Source organism: Ambystoma mexicanum, chromosome 5p (genome assembly GCF_040938575.1).
Source record: "Ambystoma mexicanum isolate Mex_15411 chromosome 5p, UKY_AmexF1_1, whole genome shotgun sequence".
NCBI classification, from domain to species: domain Eukaryota; kingdom Metazoa; phylum Chordata; class Amphibia; order Caudata; family Ambystomatidae; genus Ambystoma; species Ambystoma mexicanum.
Window position 1 is genome coordinate 1,024,723,075 of NC_090930.1, and position 27,908 is coordinate 1,024,750,982.

A 27,908-nucleotide genomic window follows, 5' to 3' on the forward strand; every position below is an offset into this window, starting at 1 on the left:
TGGTATTGGTGTGCGTTTGAAACTGCACATGATGTTGAGCGTATGTGCATGGGGGCGCAACCAAATATGAAAATGACAGAAGAGAAAGTAAGGATCCCTGGGCACTTCACAATTTCACAATTTACCCTTGGTGAAGATGATCTGAAAGCTTTCCCCTTCATCCTCCCCAAATAGGGGGGTAATGTGAGGGCGCACAGTTGGTGTGGGGTGGATGAGTACAGCAGTACCCAGTGAAAACTCTTCTTAGAAAGATAATCGAAAAAGGAAGATGGCGGCATTAAAACGGTAGAATCACAAATTGCTGCCTTGTGTTTAAAAGGAAAGGTTAGGTCCATTCCAGGGCCTGCATGGACCCCTTTCCAGTGTCATTCCCGCCCAATGTTCTCAATCTTTATTTGTGGATCGGCATATGTGAAGGGTGGAATTATAGTCGGAGACAGGCAAGTGCTAAAACAATATTTATTCTGGCTTAAGGCAGCAGATGCTGAAAGAATAACTATTAAGTCCTCCCGGTTAGCTTCACCGGTGTCTTGTCCTCCTGTAGTACAACGGTGTTAGGCCTGGCTTGGTCCTATCTCGAGCCGCTGTCCGGATAGGCCCACCACTCTGGTTCGCTCTCCTCTCTCCTCCCCGTGTCCTGTGTAATGAGAACAACCCATTAGCCTCCCTGGGCGCTCTTTTATCACAGCTGGAGGTATCAAGCCCCCACCAATCACTGAGGGGTTGAGTTAACCCTCTTCTCATTGGTTCCTGGGACATGGTCCCACCTCTCTTAAGGGTTGCCATCCCAGTGTGTCGCTCTTCCCGATCCCCTGGTGGTGGAGGGCGGTGGTGTTGGCCCCGTTCCCCTGGTGGTGGAGGGCGGTGGTGTTGGCCATGCGGTTGTGGCCGCGACGCGTAGGGACGCATCCTGATGCTGGGCCTTCCCCCCCTGCAACGTGCAGCTCCGGCAGCGCCATGAGCAGCACGGGGCCGGCGAGCCGGGCGCTGCTCCCCCGTATCCCGGCGCCGTCGTGAACACTGCTCCCCCCCCCCCGGACTGGGGCGAACAGGTGAGTGCCGAGCGGCCCCGCCGCGGCTGCACATAGCGGCTTCTTCCGCGGCCCTGCCGTGGCCACCCGTAGCGGTTTTAGCCGCGCGGCTAACCTCTGCGGGTTTCCCTTTCCCCTCTCCTGCCGCGGACATGGCAGCGCCTCCCGACTCGTGCGGGCCGGCTACACGCCGCGGCCGCTGCGGCACCAGCCGAGGCGCTGCTGCTTCACACATCCCCACCCCAACCCCAGGCCGTTCGGGCCAGGGTGAACACCTAGACAGATAGTCAGCCACCAGCTGAAACCTGGCAGGCCTGTGCAATGTGACGAAATCAAATGGCTGAAGGGAGAGAAACCAGCGGAGGACCCTCTGGTTCGTGTCCTTATGTTGGGCCAGCCACTGGAGGGGTGCATGGTCGGTGTACAGAGTGAACCGGCGACCCAACAGATAGTACCGGAGCGAGTCAACAGCCCACTTGATGGCCAAACACTCCTTCTCAATGGTTGAGTAAGCCGCTTCATGGGGCAACAATTTCCGACTGATGAAGCACACCGGTTGCAGGTCCTCCCCATTCCTCTGCGATAACACAGCTCCCAGGCCCTGGTTTGAGGCGTCCGTTTGTAAAAAGAAATGTTTCTGGAAGTCCGGGCAACAGAGGACCGGGTTGGACGTGATCCTTTGTTTTAGGTGTGCCATGGCGTCCAAGGCCTTCGGGTCGTTGGTCAGGTTGGGATTCCCCTTGAGCCTCAATGCGTCCGTCAAGGGAGCGGCTATCGAGGAGAAGTCAGGGATAAATCTTCTGTAATACCCGATCAATCCCAGGAAAGCTCGTATTTGTTTCCTGTTGGTGGGAGTCGGTATATCTTGGATAGCCTGTGTTTTGGACAACTGCGGTTTCAGCACTCCCCCACCCACTATGTGGCCCAGATATTTGGTTTCATTGGTTCCCATCGTAGTCTTCCTGGGGTTGATATGTAGCCCTGCCTTCTGTAAATCAGCCACTACTTGTTCTAGATGGTTCAGATGCGATTCCCAGGATTGGCTGTATACCACAATATCGTCCAGGTAGGCAGCAGCGTATCCAGTATGCGGTCTCAGTATGATGTCCATCAATCTCTGGAATGTGGCGGGAGCCCCGTGGAGACCAAAGGGTAGGACTTTATACTGATATAAGCCTTGTGGGGTGGAAAAGGCAGTTTTCTCCCTGTCCTGGGAGCGAAGGGGTATTTGCCAATAGCCCTTGGTTAAATCGAGGGTGCTTAAGAAACTGGCTGCTCCAAGGCCCTCCAGGAGTTCGTCCATCCGAGGCATCGGATAGGCTTCGTATCGGGACACCGCGTTCAATTGTCTGTAGTCCATACAGAAACGAACCGAGCCATCCGGCTTAGGGACAAGCACTATGGGTGATGACCAAACGCTGACCGAAGGCTCGATGATATCCATCCTTAGCATCTCGTCCACTTCGGAATTGATGATGGTTCGCCTGGCTTCGGGTATCCGGTAGGGTCTAAGCCTTACAGGTGGTCCGGGATCTGTTTTGATAATATGCTCAAGAACATCGGTTCTTCCAGGTAAGGCGGAAAAGGCGTCAGCATAAGGGGACAACCGGTTCCGGATGTCCGTCTTCATTTCGAGGGTTAGGGTGTCTCCCCAATTGACTGAATTCAGGGTATCAGGAACGGTGTTCAGGATCTCGTCCGGTTTGGCTTCCTCGATACATACAAAGGCGCCCAGAAGAGGCTCATTCCATTTTTTTAGAAGGTTGATATGATAGACCTTTTCAGGGGTGGTACGATCAGGCTGGTGTACCCGGTAGGTTACTGGGCTTAGTACCTCAGTGACCTCGTACGGCCCTCTCCATCTAGCCAACAGTTTATTGGTGCTGGTAGGCAGGAGTACCAGTACCTGGTCCCCTGGGTTAAAGGTTCTCATACGGCTCCCCTTGTTATAGTTTCTTTCTTGAGTTGTTTGGGCACGTCCAAGGTTATCTTGGGACAGTGTACGTAGTGCGGTTAGGTGTTCCTTTAATTCCTCTGTATACTCGGTTAAAGACACTTCTTCTGTGGATTCCCATTCCTCTTTAACCAGGTCTAGTATCGTTCGAGGTTGTCTCCCAAACAAGAGCTCGAAGGGAGAGAAACCGGTGGACGACTGGGGGGTGTCTCTTAACACCATTAACACCAGGGGGATCACCCGATCCCAGTTTTTTCCGTCTGGTCCCGTCACCCTTCTTAGCATCTTCTTGATTGTTTGATTATAACGTTCTACCAGCCCATCAGTCTGGGGATGATATACTGAGGTTCTCAACTGGTTGATCTGGAACTGTCCACATACTTGTTTTAGGAGGGTCGACATAAAATTGGTCCCCTGGTCGGTGATTATCTCGGAGGGAATCCCCACTCGGGCAAAGAATGGAATTAGCTGGTCGCATAACAACCGGGCCGACGTTCCCTTTAGGGGAAAGGCCTCGGGGTATCGAGTAGCGTAGTCGACTACGACCAGTAAGTATCTATAACCACGGCTGGCTGGTTCCAGGGGTCCCACTATGTCCATGCCGATCCTCTGGAATGGGATTGAAATGAGGGGCATTTTCTGTAGTGGTGCCCTTGCGGGTAGAACCCCGCTAGTCAATTGGCAGGTGGGGCAGTTCTTGCAGTGTCGGGCGACCTCCCCATAAATGCCGGGCCAGTAAAACCTCTTTAGTAGGTTTTGTTGGGTTTTAAGAGAGGCCATGTGACCTCCACAGGGATGGTTGTGGGCCAGTTGTAGCACTATAAGTCGGTGGCTCTTTGGTAGCACCAGTTGTTCCTTCATGGCGTCGTCGTCACCCTTATACCTTCGGTATAGGAGACCTTGTCGCAGTAGAAACCCTGGGCCTCTGGCTACGTTGGGTTCCCCTTCCCGGGCGGCCCTTTCTCTGGCTACTCGTAGGGTGGGGTCAGTTAGGGTCTCCCCCCTTATGGTGTCTTCGTTGCCTTCTAGCTTCCAGTCGATAGGCCGGGTCATATAACTGGCCTGACACCATGCCATCCGGGTCCTCCTCTTTCGCCCAGGTGGGGGTTCCTGGGAGACGGGGTCGGTTCCTGCAACATCGGATTTGGACGGGGACTGCCCTTCCCTTGTATCCCTTAATGTCTGACCGAAACCGGGGAGGTCGGTCCCAATTACCACCGGGGTTGGGAGACAAGGTAGGACGGCAACCCTCAAGGGAGAGGAGGTTTCATTTAAGTCAATCACTACATCCTTCATCGGATAACATTTGGTGTCCCCATGAATGCATCGGATAGCTACGGTTACGTTAGGTAAGCAGGGAGTGTTACTCACGGTTGGTGATATGGCGGTCTGCCTGCTGCCGCTGTCCAAAAGTGCACGTGATGGTCTGCCGTCGACTCGAATGTCCACCACATATGGTCCTGGGACGCCGTTCTCGTCTATCGGGGTCAGATAGCCGATGTCCATGGGTTCGACTGTTCTTCTCCTGGGACAAAACCGGGCTATGTGGCCCCACTCGTTGCACTCATAGCACTGCGGTTGCTTGTAACCAGGGGTCGGTGCTGGGGCCTTCTCCTCGCTTCCTGGTCTCTTGTCTTCGGGTCTCCTGTTGTTCTCATCGGAAGGTCTCCATCTTATGGGTAAGGCTCGGTTACCCCTAATCATATGGGGGTCGGATATCGGGATGGCGATGCGGGCTGATACCCCTGTAGCTGGTAGTCGGAAGTGGCCTGCCTTCTGGTATGCCGATGCAATATCCACAGCCTCGGTCAGGGTGGGTTGATGGTGCTGCCTAACCCATTTCTGCATCTGGCCAGGCAGGGCTTCGACGAATTGTTCCAGAATGATTTTATCGATTAGGGGTTGGTTAGCGGGGTTTGGAGCCAACAACCACTTCTCTGCTAGGTCCTTTATCCTATAGTATAGCTGGCGTGGATTCTCCCCGGTCCTGAGCCTGGTTTCCCTCAGTCGGATCCGGTAGGCCTCGTCGTCCAGGCCTAAGCGGTCTAGTACGGCAGCCTTGATCTCCCCGTACGGCGTGTTGCCGTTGGGGTTTACCGCCTGATAGGCGCCCTGCATCACCCCGGACAGTAGGGGGGCGACGTACTGACCCCACCGGTCAGGAGGCCACTGTGCGTTTCTGGCTATACGTTCAAAACTAGTAAAGAAGAAGGCGGGATCCTCTCCGTCCTTATACTTTTGTAGGAGGGCCGAGGGCACCAGTGGTTGATTTCTAGTGTTGGCCACTGCATCGGTGAGACGGGACATGGCCTCATGCTGGTTGTCCTGTGCGGTGGTCAATATAGAGCCCTGCAGCTGTATGGCTTGTTGAAAGGCTTGCCGATCCGCAGCTGCTTGTTGTGACTGCAGTTGTACCATCTGTTGCAATTGTTGTTGGCCCTCAGACAGGGTCTTTATCAACGACTCCATAGCGCTGTCTAAAAATCCCACCTTCGTCGCCAGTGTGAAGGGTGGAATTATAGTCGGAGACAGGCAAGTGCTAAAACAATATTTATTCTGGCTTAAGGCAGCAGATGCTGAAAGAATAACTATTAAGTCCTCCCGGTTAGCTTCACCGGTGTCTTGTCCTCCTGTAGTACAACGGCGTTAGGCCTGGCTTGGTCCTATCTCGAGCCGCTGTCCGGATAGGCCCACCACTCTGGTTCGCTCTCCTCTCTCCTCCCCGTGTCCTGTGTAATGAGAACAACCCATTAGCCTCCCTGGGCGCTCTTTTATCACAGCTGGAGGTATCAAGCCCCCACCAATCACTGAGGGGTTGAGTTAACCCTCTTCTCATTGGTTCCTGGGACATGGTCCCACCTCTCTTAAGGGTTGCCATCCCAGTGTGTCGCTCTTCCCGATCCCCTGGTGGTGGAGGGCGGTGGTGTTGGCCCCGTTCCCCTGGTGGTGGAGGGCGGTGGTGTTGGCCATGCGGTTGTGGCCGCGACGCGTAGGGACGCATCCTGATGCTGGGCCTTCCCCCCCTGCAACGTGCAGCTCCGGCAGCGCCATGAGCAGCACGGGGCCGGCGAGCCGGGCGCTGCTCCCCCGTATCCCGGCGCCGTCGTGAACACTGCTCCCCCCCCCGGACTGGGGCGAACAGGTGAGTGCCGAGCGGCCCCGCCGCGGCTGCACATAGCGGCTTCTTCCGCGGCCCTGCCGTGGCCACCCGTAGCGGTTTTAGCCGCGCGGCTAACCTCCGCGGGTTTCCCTTTCCCCTCTCCTGCCGCGGACATGGCAGCGCCTCCCGACTCGTGCGGGCCGGCTACACGCCGCGGCCGCCGCGGCACCAGCCGAGGCGCTGCTGCTTCACAGCATAGTATACCGTATCTTACGCGGCTGTCAGGTCGCGAGGTAGAGGGCAGCATCCTGGTTCTCATCCATGGAGATGAGCATATCCTCTCTGATATTGGCTTCCGTTGACTCAACCATTTTAGTAGTCTAAAGCCAAATTGAATGCCGGGTAGGTTATTGTTTTCTTCTATGCACTCTTGTAGTTGTCTTAGTGATGAAATGATTACTGCTCTGCAGGAGCACAGGAGTAAGTAGTGGCAAAACCGCCTACTCAATCCTACACTACAACCAAATCCGCAGTGATCTCAATCACAAAATTGAAAGAGTCACAGCCCGAAAGTATATCTCCTCCGCCTTGTGTGGTAGTGCAGGCCAAGGGCAGGATATATCTACAGGGGGGTTTGAGGTGATAACAGTAGCAACCCAAACAATGAAAGTACAAAGGTTTCAAAATAAAAAAAATAACAAATCAAGGTTCTATAAAAATATAAATCTTTAACCAAACAATCAGGGACATCATTTGACCAAAATGCCAGGGGTAGCGTAAGTGACATCACACGACCCTTGACCTCTGATGACATCACAGGAAGTTATGTCATTTGACCGCACCACAAAGTGACATCACGGGAATCAAAGTAACACGACCTTCCACCCCTTGACAAAAAAAGAAGTGGCATCACATAGCATTGTTCCTAAGTACACTATGAAAAATATGGTTACGATATCAGTATAATGTAATATACATTTCATACAAAAAATGGATCGCCATATGTATCATTAATATCAGTGTGTATAGAGCCATATTACCAAATTACTGTGAATGCAAGCAGTCGTCCATGACCAAATGATAATGATGTGTTAAATTTATAGAGCACTTACGCTTAAGCACTTTATATAGAACAAATATACATACAATATCACCCAACCTGTGCTGGTACTCATTTATCGACCTCAGAAGGATGACATTCTGCGTTGGAGTGTGTAAGAACAGACTAACTCATGACTCGCCCTCTGAAGTGTGCCGGAAATAAACCTTTAATGAGTCTAGAAATTATTGTATAGAATTGCAGAAAGACAAATTATTTGGTATTCCTATTCTTTCTTAATTGGGGTCACTGCTGAAAGTGTTAGATTTGTGGAACCTCTGTTCTTTAAAAAAAAAAAAAAAAGGCAAAGAGTCATATGGTGCTGGCCACAGCCCAGGACTTTGCAATAAAAATAAATAAAACGTGTTTTTGGGGGGTAGACTTCAGGGGTCACAGTTGCGACCCCTGGCAACCTCTAAATGACGTCTCTGCAAACAATAAATTGCAAACAACTTATCAGAAAACACTTGGAAAGCCCAGCCCTGTAAAAGAACACAGAGAATGCAGACTTTAGTGCAAAGGGCACTCTGTGTCGATGAGCCGGGGTATTCAGGAACATGATGGGCACAATATACCTGTTCATGGGATGTCTTTAAGAACAAGGTAGGGAAGGGAGGCTTAGAATTCACTATGGTCCTAAAAGTGGACCTAACGACAAGGCCTCTTCACAGTATCATACGTTTTTGTCTTTGGGGCTCAACAACTCTGAACTAGGCTTTTCGGAACCGGGAGTCTGTGTGCTTTTGGTTGCAGACCACTATCAAGTGGAGGAATGGCAGACCGGGCCCGGTGATGTATTGCTATTCATCAGGTTCAATGGATTGCAGGTCACAGATGATGGTTATGATAGGAGATGTCAGAGAAGTGGAGAATGACCTGCAGAGGCAAGTAGGCTTGGCTGGCTCAATACAGCATTTGGGCACTGTTCTGGCTTGGAGCTCAAAGAAGCTGGTGACCACGTGGCTCTGATGAGTTGGGGATGGCACAAGACCTGGCAGGTCCCAGATAAGGAGACAATGAAGTTTCAGCATAAGATGCATGTGGACCTCAGAGATGTGGAGGCGGTTTGTCAATAAGGTCAGAGAGGACCCTGCCAATTTCTGTGCAGCAACGTGGATGGTGTCGAAGGCACCCAAACTGTGGTTGATGCATTTTCGGAGATGCAGGGAGAGCCGGGGGTCACTTCCTTAGTTTTGTGGTTGCTGGGATTCACAATCTAGGGGCTCCAGCACAAGGTGAGTCCTTCTGCACTCCCATCCAGGGAGCCTGGCTTTCATCTACAGGGGATCCTTCACCTGTAGTGAACAGGAGCGTGGTTCCAGTGCAGCCAGTATAAAGGCATTGGTCCAACAGAAGTCACCCGCACTGTTCCATGGGGATGGTTAGAGTACAAATATCTCCTCTGCCTTGGATGCCTTCTATCTTCACCTCTCAGGCAAGAGGACTTTGGGATAGAGTGTATCCTCAACAGAGGTCCAGATTAATTGTTCTGTCCAGAGAAGAATGAAAGAATGAGGGGATCCCCCTCCTTTTAAAGGCAAGATGCCACAGGGGATTGGCCCAATGCAGACTTGGAAGGAATCCAAAAACTGCTTTTATATTAAGTGCCCTTTTATTTATGACATGACAGCCAGAGTACCTTACCTTCATGGAGGTGACAGGAAACAAGAAGAGGGCCAGATTAGAAACCAAGATGGTGGGACTCTTCTCCAGGATTACCTTCCCTTTATGGCAACTCTAACACCGGCCCCTTTTGATGTCTGCTGACTTCAAAGGGACTCCAGTAATCAGCACTCTAGCGTTGGTTTGTTATTTCAGTGATGTCTCTGAAGCACTGGTACCCACAGAACCCCCTATGGGGTAATTTCCCAGGCCTGAGGAGGAAGTGTTACCCTTCGCGCTTGAGAATCAAAGGGAACGCATCCAGGCAATTGTTCCGTGTGGCTGTTGCAGTCAAGCCAGAGACTAATAAACATCAGTTTTGTCATAGCTGGCCCTGCTCACAGAACGGATAATGTGGGCTACCAAACCACTGCTGCTTTATAATTGGGTGTTCTTATGAGGCACCATACCATATACTTAACTATGTATGTGCAACAAGACCGAACAAGAAATACAATTGATACAATTTAGTGTGCAGAAAATGTAAAAGCCACCTCTTCCTGATACAACTTTGTGTTCCAGCTGTGACGAATGGACATGTGATCTTTGGACCTGCCCTGCGCCACTAAAGAGCTGGGGGCTGAAGGCGCATGTAGGCTGTCTCAGCAGGGGCACACACATGCGCTATCATTTTGATATGAAGCATTTATGAAAGGGGGGTCTGATTACAAGAGCTCCCTTTAAGCAACAGTATTTATTACCTGCATCATGTTGTGTGAATACAAATCAAAATAGCTCAGGTTATCCGCTACTTGTGGATTGGCATCCGTCACAGTCTTGGCATCAGTCTTTCCAAGAGTTTATTGGCTAAATGTAGAAGGTTTATTTAGAATGTTCTTGGTTACTGAATGCTTCATATTAAGAATGAATTTAGAATGTACACAGTCTAGAGAAACAATGAAAGAAATGGAGAGAAATAGGTACCCTGGGCCTAATGCCTAAAGATTTGCACTGGAGCAAATCTCAGATGCCTAGACGCATCTCATATTTGCACCTGCTGCCCTGTACCTTATTCCTGCTCAATGCTCTTACGGATAAAAGGTGTTATCTGAAATAAAGTAAACCTGAATCAAAGACAAATATGTGAGCAAATCAGGAGTCACCTGAAACATCCCGGAAATCTTTGTGAATGGCATTTGCATGGGAGCATCTCAAAAATGCTCCTGGGATATCCTGTTGGTTTAGTGTGTTCCGAGAAAGCTGTGCTTATTCAGCCTGGAGAGCACCTATTTAAATGATGTCCTTAGCAGATTAATCTCTTTTGACCCGTCACAGCGTGAAGGGTGAAGGGGCTGAAAGAGAAGGGCGGACAAGGATCAGTGATAAGGGCTCCTCCTTCTTGGCTGCATTCGTTAATGTACGCTGGGCTTGCATTAAGCCATGTCTGCAAAATGGAATCAAATTTCAATTCCGCGAGCGACGTGAACTTCATTAAAATATTTCAGATGCTGAAAGTAATTCCTAACCACTGGAGTCGCGCAAAAGTCAAAATGTGAATTTATGATCGAGCATTCATTTAAGAGCTTTGTTTACCCCCAAACTCCCCCTCCCCCTCAAACTCCCCTCATAAGACATAGAATGTTGCCAACGAATGAAGAGACAAAGTGATATTGCAGCTAAGTCGAAGCTCCTCTGTTTCAGGGATGAAGTTCAGCCAATTGGCAGGCACCCAGTCTTTTAGGTCAGGGAGGCAAGCATCAAGCAGAGGCAGATCAGCTGAGTAAACTTATGTGAACCTAAAATACAGTTGTCTGTCGCCTGCTAGAGATGAAACGCAATGCCCGGATGAGTGAGGTGATGACTGGGAGGCAGGGCATGAACATTGATCAGCATAAAAAGTGATGAACAGTGAGGAACCAAGTGCTCGAGGTATGGCAATGGTCCAAATTCTCCAAGACCTGCCCAGACATGTGTCAGCTAAGAGCAGGCGGCAATGAGAAAAGAAGAAGAGAGCCGAGGGGTGTTACAGAGACCACAGGGCAAAGCAACCCACCAGTAGCGCAGGTGGCCCTTGGGAGCGTGAGAACGGCTTGGATACTGAGTCGTGTTCCTAGCAAGCAGCAAGAGAGCGGCGCCCTCTATTCCGTGCAGCCAACCTTGCCTCATGGTTGCCTTGGTGGAGTCACCCTGTTTGCTGGTACCAGCCTCCACTGTGCACGCTTCACTTTCATCGAGGTGCATTGGGCCATGAAGGCCAGGGGGAATGGTCATGCCCCTGGATGAGGGAGAGGTTATTGATCCAGCATCAGCAGAAGATGAGGCATGTCACTATGATGCGCCTCCAGACCATAGAGAATTTCCCGTCGCTATGGGGATTCCACCCACACAAGGGCTGTGTCATAAAATGCATGCACAGCACCCAGATTGGGCTTGTCCTGTGCTAACACACTGAAACAATAGGTGCACTCAGAAGGAGAGCTAAAGCGATTGAAACTCAAGTGACAGTCAACATTGCCCTCTCTGTGGTGGGTGCTCGCTCCTATTCTAGCGCAAGCCAGAGTACATGCAATAAGCAATCACGGAGCGTCGAATCGCATGCTGCTGCAGCATGCAATGAAGAACACTCTGCACTCTTTGACGCCCCTGAAAAGGAGATCCTTATCTTTGATTGGCGCTGTGACATTTCCCACTCACTGCATGCCTGAGTGTTTGTGTGTGTGTGTGTGCATGTGACTTAAGACTGCAGTTTCACAGGACACAGTCGCTAAGTGCCCACAGACATCTCGTCCCTCCAGTGGAGTAACCTTGCTGAAAATGTTGGGGGGGACATGACAACTGAAAGAAAGGGTTGGGGTGAAGGTAGGGCGGATGGTGGCTCTGAGGGATCGTTTCTGCCATATTGTTTAAAGAAAATGTGGTCGAATGGTAGATTTGAACAAATTCAGTCACCACCATTAGTACGAAGCCGAAGATACCGAACATGAATAGCAGCAGTTGCAGGGGTGGCCCTCTGAGCCCATGTTCGGTATTTTTGGCTTCGGCGGTTTCAGGGGTGTCTCCCGCTTCCTCAGCATTGGTGGCAGGGGACCCAACAAACAAAAAAATAAGAAAAGGGAGGTTGCAGCGTTAGATCCGACCCGTGTTAAAGGGATGGATCTGACGCTGCAGGTTACAGGAGAGGCAGCGTATGGAGAAAAGGAAAGTTGGGGGTTTATGGGTGTACTGGTAGTTTGAGGGGACATGGGTTTGGTTTTTTGTACTAAGGTAAAAACATATTCGCAGCGAAAATGACTACAGTTAATTCCGCCGTGATTTTGTACGTCGGTCAAACAACTCTGAGGGACAACACTAAACTACTACACCACAAGAGTCCATTGCTGCCGCTCTGTTATAACTTTCAGACTGGTGGTGTATCTTTAAAATTCAATTGGGCCCCCACACATCTTCAGCCAGCCAGCCATGCACCCAGTGACACAACATAACATTCAGAAACTTAATTCCACTAGAACATATAAACAATGCATTATTTATCATTCATTCAGACACAAAAGTCAACACACATATGCTGGCACACACTCTCACTCACACACAAATGCCCCCAGCACCCCCACTGACATACACTGTGTGCACACAACATTTATATGTACATTTACAATAACACATGGAAACAGTGGCGGAGCGTCCATTGAGCAGGCCAGACTTTATCACCCCATGATACCTGACATGTTGTGCTATTGTGCTATGTTGACTTGACCTAGCTGAACTATAAAGCCATGACCGAAAGGACCAGATTCACTGGAATGTCAGCAATTTGTCAGATTTTTCCTTTCATTCAAAGGCAGAAACCATTGGTTAACCGCAGTGCAGTGGGTGACCAAGTATAATTCCATAGACACGCAATTAGGTCCATTCCTCATATGCTGAAGAACCGCTATCCGTTACACCAGCTCTCATTGCTACTGCACTTATGATGCGCGAATAGCGAACCCCATGCTTAAGAACATCACGCTGGTTCCAAAGAATCACCAACTCCCCTGGCTGTCCTCGCTACATCATCACTAGCCCACTGGACGCCGGACAACAAGAATCCCTCCGCGTCCAACTGTCATCTGTTGCTTGACAGCCTGATGATTTGTTCAGTTCATGCTCTTGATTGAAGGGAGATGGCGATGCAGTGGAACGTTCAGTGTTTCAAAGGTAGCAACGGTTTGCCTCTTATCAGTGAAGACGTACACCTCTGTATTGTCATCAGAGGAAGTTAGGGCCGGCATCTAGAATAAAGGACCCTGCAATGCCCAAAACGTGACCAGGAAGTCTATGGCAGTGAAGCCTGGTCTGTTTTGGTTGTTCATGGCAGCGAATGCGGGCCTGCGTTACTTCCGCCGCATTAGTAAGGAGGAAAGGAATACATATATATATAGGTGATGTTGGCTTCAACTGGTATCGTAGTATGGACTGGGAATGCCACGCGGTGAGGTAGTGTCCTGACGTGCATTCGAGGGTTGGCTGCAATGGCCTAGGGTTGGGACATGGTGAGGTGGACCGGCGTGTTGAGGAAATGAGATTTAACAGTGTGAGATAGATCTATGTGAGCTGGAACTGTGCAAAATGGTTTGAGGTTGCTCGTCTGCGAATTGGAGGAAAACGATCTTGAGGAAACTAAATGTAGTGGCGTGGGACAGACCTATTATGTGGGATGGAACTGGGCAACCGGGTTTGAAATTGCTCGTCTATGAATCGGAGGACAGCAGACTATCTAAAGCATCCTAGAGTATCATTTTTAATGCTTATCTGTGTTTAATTTACTGTGATGTGCATAGATGGATCTCAGTCTTTTATATGGTGTTCTTAAGAATGGATGGTTACGGGTATGGTTTGGATGTGGTGAGTGGGTTTTAGATTTAACACTTTGAGAATTTGCAGTATAGGGTCGCCAAGCGACATGGACTTTTAGCCTGGAGTAAAGTGTATGGTATGGTACGAGATGAGTTCGGAAGTTGGAGTTTCCCAAATGTTTAGTTTTTATTAACTACTTTGAGGATTTTCCACGTTTACGTTGTCCCATGACAACATGGACTTTTAGTATGGTATGGTATTAGTGTAGGTCTTGAGTCCCAAAACTGGGTGACATGCATAAGCAACAATGGAAATTGGAAACTAAGAGCTGGGATTGGAGGTTATAACTTATTTGGTCTACCAGTGGGTATCAACTGGGGAATATTTTATTTTTTGCTACATGTTTTGCACAGGAAAAGTGCAGTGATGTGTGCAATCTGTTCTTCATTTATATAGGTATGGTTATGTGGGGCTAGCGCCTCCTTTATTTTTGTTGAGCTTGGGTGAGGTTTGTATCGAATCTGTAAGTATGGTGTTGCTGATGGCGTATGAGTGCCAGGTCAGCATGTTTGTGCCTTCCATCTGTGACTTCTGGGGATAGCGCCTTCATTCATGTTTTAGGTATGGGTGTGGAATGGTATGACACAAGGGCATTTGGGAGGTAATGCCACCTAATGTGGTGTCTGGGGTTAGCGCCTCTAGTACAGTATGGGCGTGATTGTGATGAGTTGCGAATGGTTTAGGCGACCCTAAACTGCAAATCCTCAAAGTGTTAAATCTAAAACCCACTCACCACATCCAAAACATACCCGTAACCATCCATTCTTAAGAACACCATATAAAAGACTGAGATCCATCCATGCACATCACGTGATTGTGATGAGTCGCGCATGGTTAAACGTGTGTTCTGAACATAGCGCCACCAGTTCTGTCGGGGCATGACTATATTGACGTTATGCATGGTTATCCCACGTATGGCTATATGAGGTGGTAGCGCCACCAATTGTCTGGGCATGACTGAGGTTAGTCATGCGAGGTGAATGGTTTGGTATCTGGGTGATAGCGCCCCCAGTAGGTCTAGGGGTGTGACTGCAGCATAAGTCACGCATGGTTAGGGGTATGTGTGTACGGGTGGTAGCACCCCCGGTAGCACCCCCAGTAGGTGTAGAGGTGTGATTGCGGTATAAGTCACGCATGGTTAGGGGTATGTGTATGGGCGGTCGGGCCTCCGGTTTTGGTATGGGCTTGTCTGTGGTATTAGGTATTACTTGGTCAAACATTACCCCGACTTTGTGGTTTATTTACCACAAACACATTTTTTTCTATCTGTGCACATGTGGCTGTGTTTAGCTGTACTGTGTGCGCTTCTATGACTTTTTCCATCCTCATCAGGGTCCGGAGTGTGACAGTGATATTGCTTGTTGGTCTCGGTGTGCCTGGCCAGTGCATCGGGTATGAGGTGAGTGGTAGATTGTCAGAGCATGTGTTGTGTGCTAGCCCTGATGATTCGAGTCGGTGTGAATGACCTATGGTGGTGTGTGTGGAGGTGTGTCGTGTAATGTCTTGTGTTGTTTTCGGAAGAGGGGAGGTGTGTTGTGTAATGCTTTGCGGTGTGTGGTGTGTCAATGTAAAGGGAGGAGATGTGTTGTGTATGGCTTGACTGTGCAGAAGGAATGTTGTGATGTCATATGAAGTGTTTATGCCTGAGTGTTGGAATGTATATGTGAATGTTCTAACCTGGACAGTTGGTCAGCCCTCTGCCTGGGTGATGGGCCGCCAGTGTTTAATGTCCTTAATGTAACTTAAAAGCAACTTGATTGACTGTATGTAAAGATACCTAAGAAGCATGTACTAAACCTGGCAAGTCAACCTAAGAAGGCTGGGAGCTGCATCTTTTCAATTGGTATTGATTTTTAAATGCCATATATCTCCAAACTTGGGTTCTGCACAGCACCTTATATGTCTATGTGCTGACAGATTTTTTCTCAAGATTCTGACTGATTAAAATTAAGGTATGTTTTCCTGTGTTCAAAGGCTCCAAGCAGTGGAGTACCGAGCGGGAGAGTCGCAAGAGGGTGGTCTAGCTGCCCCACCACCCCCCGTAGCTCTTTTAAGAGCCAGGCAGGGACATTTGTTATTAGGACACCTCTCCCATTCGGTGCCCAATGGCAAATGTGTGCCTCTGGCAGTACAATGTGTGCTGAGCAATTCCTGCTCAGCACGCTCATTGTCCTGTTAGCAGGACACCTTACCCGTTCCGAAAGGTAGAGGTGACTCGCTGCCAGGACAATGTCGCAAGGAGCGCCAGGCAGCAGAGGGTCCTCACGCTGCTCTGTATCAACAGAGTATTACAATGTGAGCCATTAGGCACTGACGGGAGGGAGGGGGTACTAATAGCAGGGACTTTTGTCCCTTTAGAAATGGGACGGAGGGATCAGAAGTGAGAAGGGTTATAATGCTGCATGCTTTATGAAATAATGACTATGGCTTTAAAAACCAAGGAGGATTTGTTAGGCTCACATTAATCTGCATGATGCTTTTGTGACTTTGCATGCAGAATGGGGAGAATGAAACTAAAGCCATACTTCCATTGCTCAACATATTTCTATAACAATGTGTATGGTGCATGGTTGGTTTACTATGAAAGGCTAGTTTATTATGTAATGTGGTTTGCTTGCAATGCATTTCTATAAATAATTATATGTTATATGTATTAAACAAATAATAAGCACATGAAATGTAAAGCAAAACCTTAATAAATATCTATATCAACTAAACCTGAAAAGATGTGCACGGTCGCTTGAATTGTCAACATCCCAGTTTCACCATTTAACCAAGTGTGTGATCCTGAGCAAATTATTTAATCACATTGTGCCTTATCTGCAGCTCTGTAAGTGATTCTGATTCACTTCAAAGCTTATGTTAATGTATCATGCTATTATAATGGAAAAGGCTAATGACTATATAGTTGCTCCACATATAACAATAGTGCAATTTAGGTATTTTGCACCAAAGTTATTTTTCCCTTGGCTTATTTATGGCAACTTATTCTAAAGTCATTTCCATGGTGCCTGCAAGTATCAAAGACTGATGATGCGCCTCCCAATGTCCTTTTCTGTGAAGTCACTTTTGTTGGTGCAATCCATATGATAATTAGGAAGTTTGCATGTATTTTGCCTCAGAGGGCTTGGACAGAGCTCCCAACAAACATACACAAACACAATTAAATATATATATCTTTTTTAAATGTAGCTCTGCTCTGCTTTCAAATGCTGCCCGGTCGGCGTCTCATGTTACACCGACCTAACCTCTTCGCACTCACGCACTTCCAGACAGAAACCAGGATGCCAAATGAGCTGCCTAGTTCCTGTCTGTGTGTCGCACGAACACGAAGCCGGAAAGCAACGCTCTGTGCCGCTGGTCCCCAGAAGTGCTGCTGCTAGCGTGACAGCACAGGCGCCAGGCCCTGCAACACCCTGTTCAGCACCCTGGCTGCTGACTTTGAGTCAGGCCATCCAGGGTGAGGGACTGAGCCACGCAGGGCATCCCAGACCTGAATGTGATGCAGTGCGGCTGCCAGGCATCTCTGCATTATGTAATGAGACAGCGCAAGCCTTGCTGGGAACCCCAGCCGGGCTCGTGCTAATTACATAATTGATGATTGCAGCCCCGCCTGGCCTCCCTCCAAACGATGGGGGGACAAAAAAGCATGCCACAGAATTTGGGGGGGGGGACAAAACACCCTGTCCCCCCTATAATTACGCCCATGCGTCCCTCCCCATCATAAACGATTGTTACCCCTAGATACCCTTACTACAGACTGAAAGGCATCTCAGTCAATAAAAAAGTTTCTGAAGTAGGATGGTCCCTGTATCCCTAGCGGATCCCCTGCTTGTCATGGAAAATTCATGGTCACTGGTTCGAGGCTGGTAGATGGACTGCTCTGTGCCACCAGCTTGGCATCCTTGGAAATACTGGATTCTCTTGATGGTGGGGCATGTCACTGCTTGGCATGTCTGGGTACCTCTCTTCAACTTTGTGGGTTTGGTCAGTTGCTTCTAGCCTAATGTTCTTGAATTTGGAAGCCATCCATATTAAAGGCAATGATCGTCTCCATGCAGAACGTATGATCCCTTCTTTGGCCACTGCCATGAATGGCCCTGCTTCAAGTGGCATGCTGAATGAATGGGTGATGTTGCTGTGTTAGAACCTGCACTTGAACCCTTACAGTAATGGTAAACTCTTTGGCACTCCGGTGCACACTTTCTTTAGCACTGTGTCTCGAGCAAATTCTTAAGACTTCTCGATTATCAATTCTCTGAGTGGACCATGCTGGCTGTGCTGGAGTGGTGATCTAGGGTGGTGCACCGATTACGACAGCCACAGGGTTGGCTCTGCTGAAGCTATCTGCTGTAGATCTGTATTTGCATAGGAATTGAAATTGAGTTTGCTCAGGAGTGTCCAAGGCCCACAGTTCTGCAGCTCTTGTACATTTTCCTTAGAGGTTCTGGACTTCATGGCCCCTGAGCAGTGCTTTAAATGGGCCGGCTCTATCCTGCCGATAGTACCTGCACTTCTCATTTTTGTCCGTATTGACGGCCAGGACTACTTCAGATTTGAAGAGAGTACCGGTACTCAATAACGTTGTCAAACGTCCCAGACAAATCAGACTTCCCAGATCGCGTTCACACTTTGCTCTGTGAACGTCAATCCCCCCCTGAAGCTTCATTTTGTTTCAACAAAGCATTACATTTTCTGTCACTGTGAAAACAGTTTTAAAAATGTGCACACTTTTGTAGACTTTTACTATGATCTTCTAGGCAGGATAAGTAAAATAAAGCTATAATCCTGTTTTTGCTCAACATGTTTGCAAAATGATTTCTATAATGTCAGGTTTGTGTTTTTGTGTTTTATGGAATGTGTGTGCTTTTAAATTCACTGCTATAAAACGATGATTTCCTCTTTTCAAAACCAAACTCTCTCTCTCTCTCTCTCTCTCTCTCTCTCTCTCTCTCTCTCTCTCTCTCTCTCAATATATATATAAAAGGGAAATTGGCAGATTTGTGTGTATGTCTGTTCAACACGTTCAGTATACTTTCCAACATGCTACAAACCTGAAATTTGGCATGTGTGTAGGTTCCATGGTGTAGACAATGTAAAAAGAATAAAATATACATTTTTAGAAAAACGTTTTAAGCGTTTTTTTAAGCGGTCTGCAATGCTTGGATGTGTGTGTGTGTGTGTCTGTCTGCCTCAAGACCTTCCTTTTCTCCTTTTCCTTCTCTTTGCCTCTCCTCCACCAACCACTCCTCTCCTCCTTTTCTCTGCATCTCCTCTGCTATCCCTCTACTACCCATGCATTATTATGCGGACTGGCTGCTTGGTGTTCCTCTGAGCCACACAGGAGGAACCAAGTGCTCGAGGTATGGCAATGGTCCAAATTCTCCAAAACCTGCCCAGACATGTGTCAGCTAAGAGCAGGCGGCAATGAGAAAAGAAGAAGAGAGCCAAGGGGTGTTACAGAGACCACAGGGCAAAGCAACCCACCAGTAGCGCAGGTGGCCCTTGGGAGCGTGAGAACGGCTTGGATACTGAGTTGTGTTCCTAGCAAGCAGCAAGAGAGCGGCGCCCTCTATTCCGTGCAGCCAACCTTGCCTCATGGTTGCCTTGGTGGAGTCATCCTGTTTGCAGGTACCAGCCTCCACTGTGCACGCTTCACTTTCATCGAGGTGCATTGGGCCATGAAGGCCAGGGGGAATGGTCATGCCCCTGGATGAGGGAGAGGTTATTGATCCAGCATCAGCAGAAGATGAGGCATGTCACTATGATGCGCCTCCAGACCATAGAGAATTTCCCGTCGCTATGGGGATTCCACCCACACAAGGGCTGTGTCATAAAATGCATGCACAGCACCCAGATTGGGCTTGTCCTGTGCTAACACACTGAAACAATAGGTGCACTCAGAAGGAGAGCTAAAGCGATTGAAACTCAAGTGACAGTCAACATTGCCCTCTCTGTGGTGGGTGCTCGCTCCTATTCTAGCGCAAGCCAGAGTACATGCAATAAGCAATCACGGAGCGTCGAATTGCATGCTGCTGCAGCATGCAATGAAGAACACTCTGCACTCTTTGACGCCCCTGAAAAGGAGATCCTTATCTTTGATAGGCGCTGTGACATTTCCCACTCACTGCATGCCTGAGTGTTTGTGTGTGTGTGTGCATGTGACTTAAGACTGCAGTTTCACAGGACACAGTCGCTAAGTGCCCACAGACATCACGTCCCTCCAGTGGAGTAACCTTGCTGAAAATGTTGGGGGGGACATGACAACTGAAAGAAAGGGTTGGGGTGAAGGTAGGGCGGATGGTGGCTCTGAGGGATCGTTTCTGCCATATTGTTTAAAGAAAATGTGGTCGAATGTTAGATTTGAACAAATTCAGTCACCACCATTAGTACGAAGCCGAAGATACCGAACATGAATAGCAGCAGTTGCAGGGGTGGCCCTCTGAGCCCATGTTCGGTATTTTTGGCTTCGGCGGTTTCAGGGGTGTCTCCCGCTTCCTCAGCATTGGTGGCAAGGGACCCAACAAACAAAAAAATAAGAAAAGGGAGGTTGCAGCGTTAGATCCGACCCATGTTAAAGGGATGGATCTGACGCTGCAGGTTACAGGAGAGGCAGCGTATGGAGAAAAGGAAAGTTGGGGGTTTATGGGTGTACTGGTAGTTTGAGGGGACATGGGTTTGGTTTTTTGTACTAAGGTAAAAACATATTCGCAGCGAAAATGACTACAGTTAATTCCGCCGTGATTTTGTACGTCGGTCAAACAACTCTGAGGGACAACACTAAACTACTACACCACAAGAGTCAATTGGGCCCCCACACATCTTCAGCCAGCCTGCCATGCACCCAGTGACACAACATAACATTCAGAAACTTAATTCCACTAGAACATACAAACAATGCATTATTTATCATTCATTCAGACACAAAAGTCAACACACATATGCTGGCACACACTCTCACTCACACACAAATGCCCCCAGCACCCCCACTGACATACACTGTGTGCACACAACATTTATATGTACATTTACAATAACACATGGAAACAGTGGCGGAGCGTCCATTGAGCAGACCAGACTTTATCACCCCATGATACCTGACATGTTGTGCTATTGTGCTATGTTGACTTGACCTAGCTGAACTATAAAGCCATGACCGAAAGGACCAGATTCACTGGAATGTCAGCAATTTGTCAGATTTTTCCTTTTATTCAAAGGCAGAAACCATTGGTTAACCACAGTGCAGTGGGTGACCAAGTATAATTCCATAGACACGCAATTAGGTCCATTCCTCATATGCTGAAGAACCGCTATCCGTTACACCAGCTCTCATTGCTACTGCACTTATGATGCGCGAGTAGCGAACCCCATACTTAAGAACATCACGCTGGTTCCAAAGAATCACCAACTCCCCTGGCTGTCCTCGCTACATCATCACTAGCCCACTGGACGCCGGACAACAAGAATACCTCCGCGTCCAACTGTCATCTGTTGCTTGACAGCCTGATGATTTGTTCAGTTCATGCTCTTGATTGAAGGGAGATGGCGATGCAGTGGAACGTTCAGTGTTTCAACGGTAGCAACGGTTTGCCTCTTATCAGTGAAGACGTACACCTTTGTATTGTCATCAGAGGAAGTTAGGGCCGGCATCTAGAATAAAGGACCCTTCAATGCCCAAAACGTGACCAGGAAGTCTATGGCAGTGAAGCCTGGTCTGTTTTGGTTGTTCATGGAAGCGAATGCGGGCCTGCGTTACTTCTGCCGCATTAGTAAGGAGGAAAGGAATACATATATATAGCTGATGTTGGCTTCAACTGGTATCGTAGTATGGACTGGGAATGCCACGCGGTGAGGTAGTGTCCTGACGTGCATTCGAGGGTTGGCTGCAATGGCCTAGGGTTGGGACATGGTGAGGTGGACCGGCGTGTTGAGGAAATGAGATTTAACAGTGTGAGATAGATCTATGTGAGCTCGAACTGTGCAAAATGGTTTGAGGTTGCTCGTCTGCGAATTGGAGGAAAACGATCTTGAGGAAACTAAATGTAGTGGCGTGGGACAGACCTATTATGTGGGATGGAACTGGGCAACCGGGTTTGAAGTTGCTCGTCTATGAATTGGAGGAAAGCGGACTTTGTAAAGCATCCTAGAGTATCATTTTTAATGCTTATCTGTGTTTAATTTACTGTGATGTGCATAGATGGATCTCAGTCTTTCATATGGTGTTCTTAAGAATGGATGGTTACGGGTATGGTTTGGATGTGGTGAGTGGGTTTTAGATTTAACACTTTGAGAATTTGCAGTTTAGGGTCGCCAAGTGACATGGACTTTTAGCGTGGAGTAAAGTGTATGGTATGGTACGAGATGAGTTCGGACGTTGGAGTTTCCCAAATGTTTAGTTTTCATTAACTACTTTGAGGATTTTCCACGTTTACGTTGTCCCATGACAACATGGACTTTTAGTATGGTATGGTATTAGTGTAGGTCTTGAGTCCCAAAACTGGGTGACATGCAAAAGCAACAATGGAAATTGGAAACTAAGAGCTGGGATTGGAGGTTATAACTTATTTGGTCTACCAGTGGGTATCAACTGGGGAATATTTTATTTTTTGATACATGTTTTGCACAGGAAAAGTGCAGTGATGTGTGCCATCTGTTCTTCATTTATATAGGTGTGGTTATGTGGGGCTAGCGCCTCCTTTATTTTTGTTGAGCTTGGGTGAGGTTTGTATCGAATCTGTAAGTATGGTGTTGCTGATGGCGTATGAGTGCCAGGTCAGCATGTTTGTGCCTTCCAACTGTGACTTCTGGGGATAGCACCTTCATTCATGTTTTAGGTATGGGTGTGGAATGGTATGACACAAGGGCATTTGGGAGGTAATGCCACATAATGTGGTGTCTGGGGTTAGCGCCTCTAGTACAGTATGGGCGTGATTGTGATGAGTTGCGCATGGTTTAGGCGACCCTAAACTGCAAATCCTCAAAGTGTTAAATCTAAAACCCACTCACCACATCCAAACCATACCCGTAACCATCCATTCTTAAGAACACCATATAAAAGACTGAGATCCATCTATGCACATCACGTGATTGTGATGAGTCGCGCATGGTTAAACGTGTGTTCTGAACATAGCGCCACCAGTTCTGTCGGGGCATGACTATATTGACGTTATGCATGGTTATCCCACGTATGGCTATATGAGGTGGTAGCGCCACCAATTGTCTGGGCGTGACTGAGGTTAGTCATGCGAGGTGAATGGTTTGGTATCTGGGTGATAGCGCCCCCATTAGGTCTAGGGGTGTGACTGCAGCATAAGTCACGCATGGTTAGGGATATGTGTGTACGGGTGGTAGCACCCCCGGTAGCACCCCCAGTAGGTGTAGAGGTGTGATTGCGGTATAAGTCACGCATGGTTAGGGGTATGTGTATGGGCGGTCGGGCCTCCGGTTTTGGTATGGGCTTGTCTGTGGTATTAGGTATTACTTGGTCAAACATTACCCCGACTTTGTGGTTTATTTAGCAAAAACACATTTTTTTCTATCTGTGCACATGTGGCTGTGTTTAGCTGTACTGTGTGCGCTTCTATGACTTTTTCCATCCTCATTAGGGACCGGAGTGTGACAGTGATATTGCTTGTTGGTCTCGGTGTGCCTGGCCAGTGCATCGGGTATGAGGTGAGTGGTAGATTGTCAGAGCATGTGTTGTGTGCTAGCCCTGATGATGCGAGTCGGTGTGAATGACCTATGGTGGTGTGTGTGGAGGTGTGTTGTGTAATGTCTTGTGTTGTTTTCGGAAGAGGGGAGGTGTGTTGTGTAATGCTTTGCGGTGTGTGGTGTGTCAATGTAAAGGGAGGAGATGTGTTGTGTATGGCTTGACTGTGCAGAAGGAATGTTGTGATGTCATGTGAAGTGTTTATGCCTGAGTGTTGGAATGTATGTGTGAATGTTCTAACCTGGACAGTTGGTCAGCCCTCTGCCTGGGTGATGGGCCGCCAGTGTTTAATGTCCTTAATGTAACTTAAAAGCAACTTGATTGACTGTATGTAAAAATACCTAAGAAGCATGTACTAAACCTGGCAAGTCAACCTAAGAAGGCTGGGAGCTGCATCTTTTCAATTGGTATTGATTTTTAAATGCCATATATCTCCAAACTTGGGTTCTGCACAGCACCTTATATGTCTATGTGCTGACAGATTTTTTCTCAAGATTCTGACTGATTAAAATTAAGGTATGTTTTCCTGTGTTCAAAGGCTCCAAGCAGTGGAGTACCGAGCGGGAGAGTCGCAAGAGGGTGGTCTAGCTGCCCCACCACCCCCCGTAGCTCTTTTAAGAGCCAGGCAGGGACATTTGTTATTAGGACACCTCTCCCATTCGGTGCCCAACGGCAAATGTGTGCCTCTGGCAGTACAATGTGTGCTGAGCAATTCCTGTTCAGCACGCTCATTGTCCTGTTAGCAGACACCTTACCCGTTCCGAAAGGTAGAGGTGACTCGCTGCCAGGACAATGTCGCAAGGAGCGCCAGGCAGCAGAGGGTCCTCACGCTGCTCTGTATCAACAGAGTATTACAATGTGAGCCATTAGGCACTGACGGGAGGGAGTGGGTACTAATAGCAGGGACTTTTGTCCCTTTAGAAATGGGAGGGAGGGATCAGAAGTGAGAAGGGTTATAATGCTGCATGCTTTATGAAATAATGACTATGGCTTTAAAAACCAAGGAGGATTTGTTAGGCTCACATTAATCTGCATGATGCTTTTGTGACTTTGCATGCAGAATGGGGAGAATGAAACTAAAGCCATACTTCCATTGCTCAACATATTTCTATGACAATGTGTATGGTGCATGGTTGGTTTACTATGAAAGGCTAGTTTATTATGTAATGTGGTTTGCTTGCAATGCATTTCTATAAATAATTATATGTTATATGTATTATACAAATAATAAGCACATGAAATGTAAAGCAAAACCTTAATAAATATCTATATCAACTAAACCTGAAAAGATGTGCACGGTCGCTTGAATTGTCAACATCCCAGTTTCACCATTTAACCAAGTGTGTGATCCTGAGCAAATTATTTAATCACATTGTGCCTTATCTGCAGCTCTGTAAGTGATTCTGATTCACTTCAAAGCTTATGTTAATGTATCATGCTATTATAATGGAAAAGGCTAATGACTATATAGTTGCTCCACATATAACAATAGTGCAATTTAGGTATTTTGCACCAAAGTTATTTTTCCCTTGGCTTATTTATGGCAACTTATTCTAAAGTCATTTCCATGGTGCCTGCAAGTATCAAAGACTGATGATGCGCCTCCCAATGTCCTTTTCTGTGAAGTCACTTTTGTTGGTGCAATCCATATGATAATTAGGAAGTTTGCATGTATTTTGCCTCAGAGGGCTTGGACAGAGCTCCCAACAAACATACACAAACACAATTAAATATATATATCTTTTTTAAATGTAGCTCTGCTCTGCTTTCAAATGCTGCCCGGTCGGCGTCTCATGTTACACCGACCTAACCTCTTCGCACTCACGCACTTCCAGACAGAAACCAGGATGCCAAATGAGCTGCCTAGTTCCTGTCTGTGTGTCGCACAAACACGAAGCCGGAAAGCGACGCTCTGTGCCGCTGGTCCCCAGAAGTGCTGCTGCTAGTGTGACAGCACAGGCGCCAGGCCCTGCAACACCCTGTTCAGCACCCTGGCTGCTGACTTTGAGTCAGGCCATCCAGGGTGAGGGACTGAGCCACGCAGGGCATCCCAGACCTGAATGTGTTGCAGCGCGGCTGCCAGGCATCTCTGCATTATGTAATGAGACAGCGCAAGCCTTGCTGGAAACCCCAGCCGGGCTCGCGCTAATTACATAATTGATGATTGCAGCCCCGCCTGGCCTCCCTCCAAACGATGGGGGGACAAAAAAGCATGCCACAGAAGTTGGGGGGGGACAAAACACCCTGTCCCCCCTATAATTACGCCCATGCGTCCCTCCCCATCATAAACGATTGTTACCCCTAGATAACCCTACTACAGACTGAAAGGCATCTCAGTCAATAAAAAAGTTTCTGAAGTAGGATGGTCTCTGTATCCCTAGCGGATCCCCTGCTTGTCATGGAAAATTCATGGTCACTGGTTCGAGGCTGGTAGATGGACTGCTCTGTGCCACCAGCTTGGCATCCTTGGAAATACTGGATTCTCTTGATGGTGGGGCATGTCATTGCTTGGCATGTCTGGGTACCTCTCTTCAACTTTGTGGGTTTGGTCAGTTGCTTCTAGCCTAATGTTCTTGAATTTGGAAGCCATCCATGTTAAAGGCAATGATCGTCTCCATGCAGAACGTATGATCCCTTCTTTGGCCACTGCCATGAATGGCCCTGCTTCAAGTGGCATGCTGAATGAATGGGTGATGTTGCTGTGTTAGTACCTGCACTTGAACCCTTACAGTAATGGTAAACTCTTTGGCACTCCGGTGCACACTTTCTTCAGCACTGTGTCTCAAGCAACTTCTTAAGACTTCTCGATTATCAATTCTCTGAGTGGACCATGCTGGCTGTGCTGGAGTGGTGATCTGGGGTGGTGCAACGATTACGACAGCCACAGGGTTGGCTCTGCTGAAGCTATCTGCTGTAGATCTGTATTTGCATAGGAATTGAAATTGAGTTTGCTCAGGAGTGTCCAAGGCCCACAGTTCTGCAGCTCTTGTACATGTTCCTTAGAGGTTCTGGACTTCATGGCCCCTGAGCAGTGCTTTAAATGGGCCGGCTCTATCCTGCCGATAGTACCTGCACTTCTCATTTTTGTCCGTATTGACGGCCAGGACTACTTCAAGTTTGAAGAGAGTACCGGTACTCAATAACGTTGTCAAACGTCCCAGACAAATCAGACTTCCCAGCTTGCGTTCACACTTTGCTCTGTGAAACGTCAATCCCCCCTGAAGCTTCATTTTGTTTCAACAAAGCATTACATTTTCTGTCACTGTGAAAACAGTTTTAAAAATGTGCACGCTTTTGTAGACTTTTACTATGATCTTCTAGGCAGGATAAGTAAAATAAAGCTATAATCCTGTTTTTGCTCAACATGTTTGCAAAATGATTTCTATAATGTCAGGTTTGTGTTTTTGTGTTTTATGGAATGTGTGTGCTTTTAAATTCACTGCTATAAAACGATGATTTCCTCTTTTCAAAACCAAAGTCTCTCTCTCTCTCTCTCTCTCTCTCTCTCTCACACTCTCTCTCTCTCTCTCTCTCTCTCTCTCTCTCTCAATATATATATAAAAGGGAAATTGGCAGATTTGTGTGTATGTCTGTTCAACACGTTCAGTATACTTTCCAACATGCTACAAACCTGAAATTTGGCATGTGTGTAGGTTCCATGGTGTAGACAATGTAAAAAGAATAAAATATACATTTTTAGAAAAACATTTTAAGCGTTTTTTTAAGCGGTCTGCAATGCTTGGATGTGTGTGTGTGTGTGTCTGTCTGCCTCAAGACCTTCCTTTTCTCCTTTTCCTTCTCTTTGCCTCTCCTCCACCAACCACTCCTCTCCTCCTTTTCTCTGCATCTCCTCTGCTATCCCTCTACTACCCATTCATTATTATGCTGACTGGCTGCTTGGTGTTCCTCTGAGTCACACAGGACTCCAGGACACCCTGCCCCCGTCCAGTCCCTCGCACTTGCCTGCTGGCCTTGCTGCACTGTCACCTGGCCTACCTTGCAGTGCCTGCTGTGATTCCCTGTGGAGGCCCAGCCCTCCTTGCACTTAACTCAGGGCCCTGCCGCTCTGTGTGTACTTCTCCCATTCCCTCTCCCTGGCACTTCTTGTCTGCGGACTTGCATGATCTAAATGACACTAGGCCTAGTAAGATTGTTTATCTTGTTCTCCCGTGTTCTCTCCACCCCCTTGCCTGGTTGCGCTTTGAAACACTTGTTTATAGGCGCATTATAAATAACGTATCAATCAATCAACATGCTACAAACCTGAAATCTGGCGTGTTGGTAGATTCCATAGACAATGTAAAAAGTATAAAATATAAATGTTTCTAATGGTTGCGGTCTGCAATGCTTGGATAGGTGTGTGTGTCTCTTCGAAATGTTCAGCATACTTCCCAACATGCTACAAACCTGGAATTTGGCATGTGGGTAGGTTCCATGGTGGAGACAATGTAACAATTATAAACTATATCTTTTTCTGATTTATTTGTTTTTCAAGCAGTCTGCACTGCTTCCTCTTG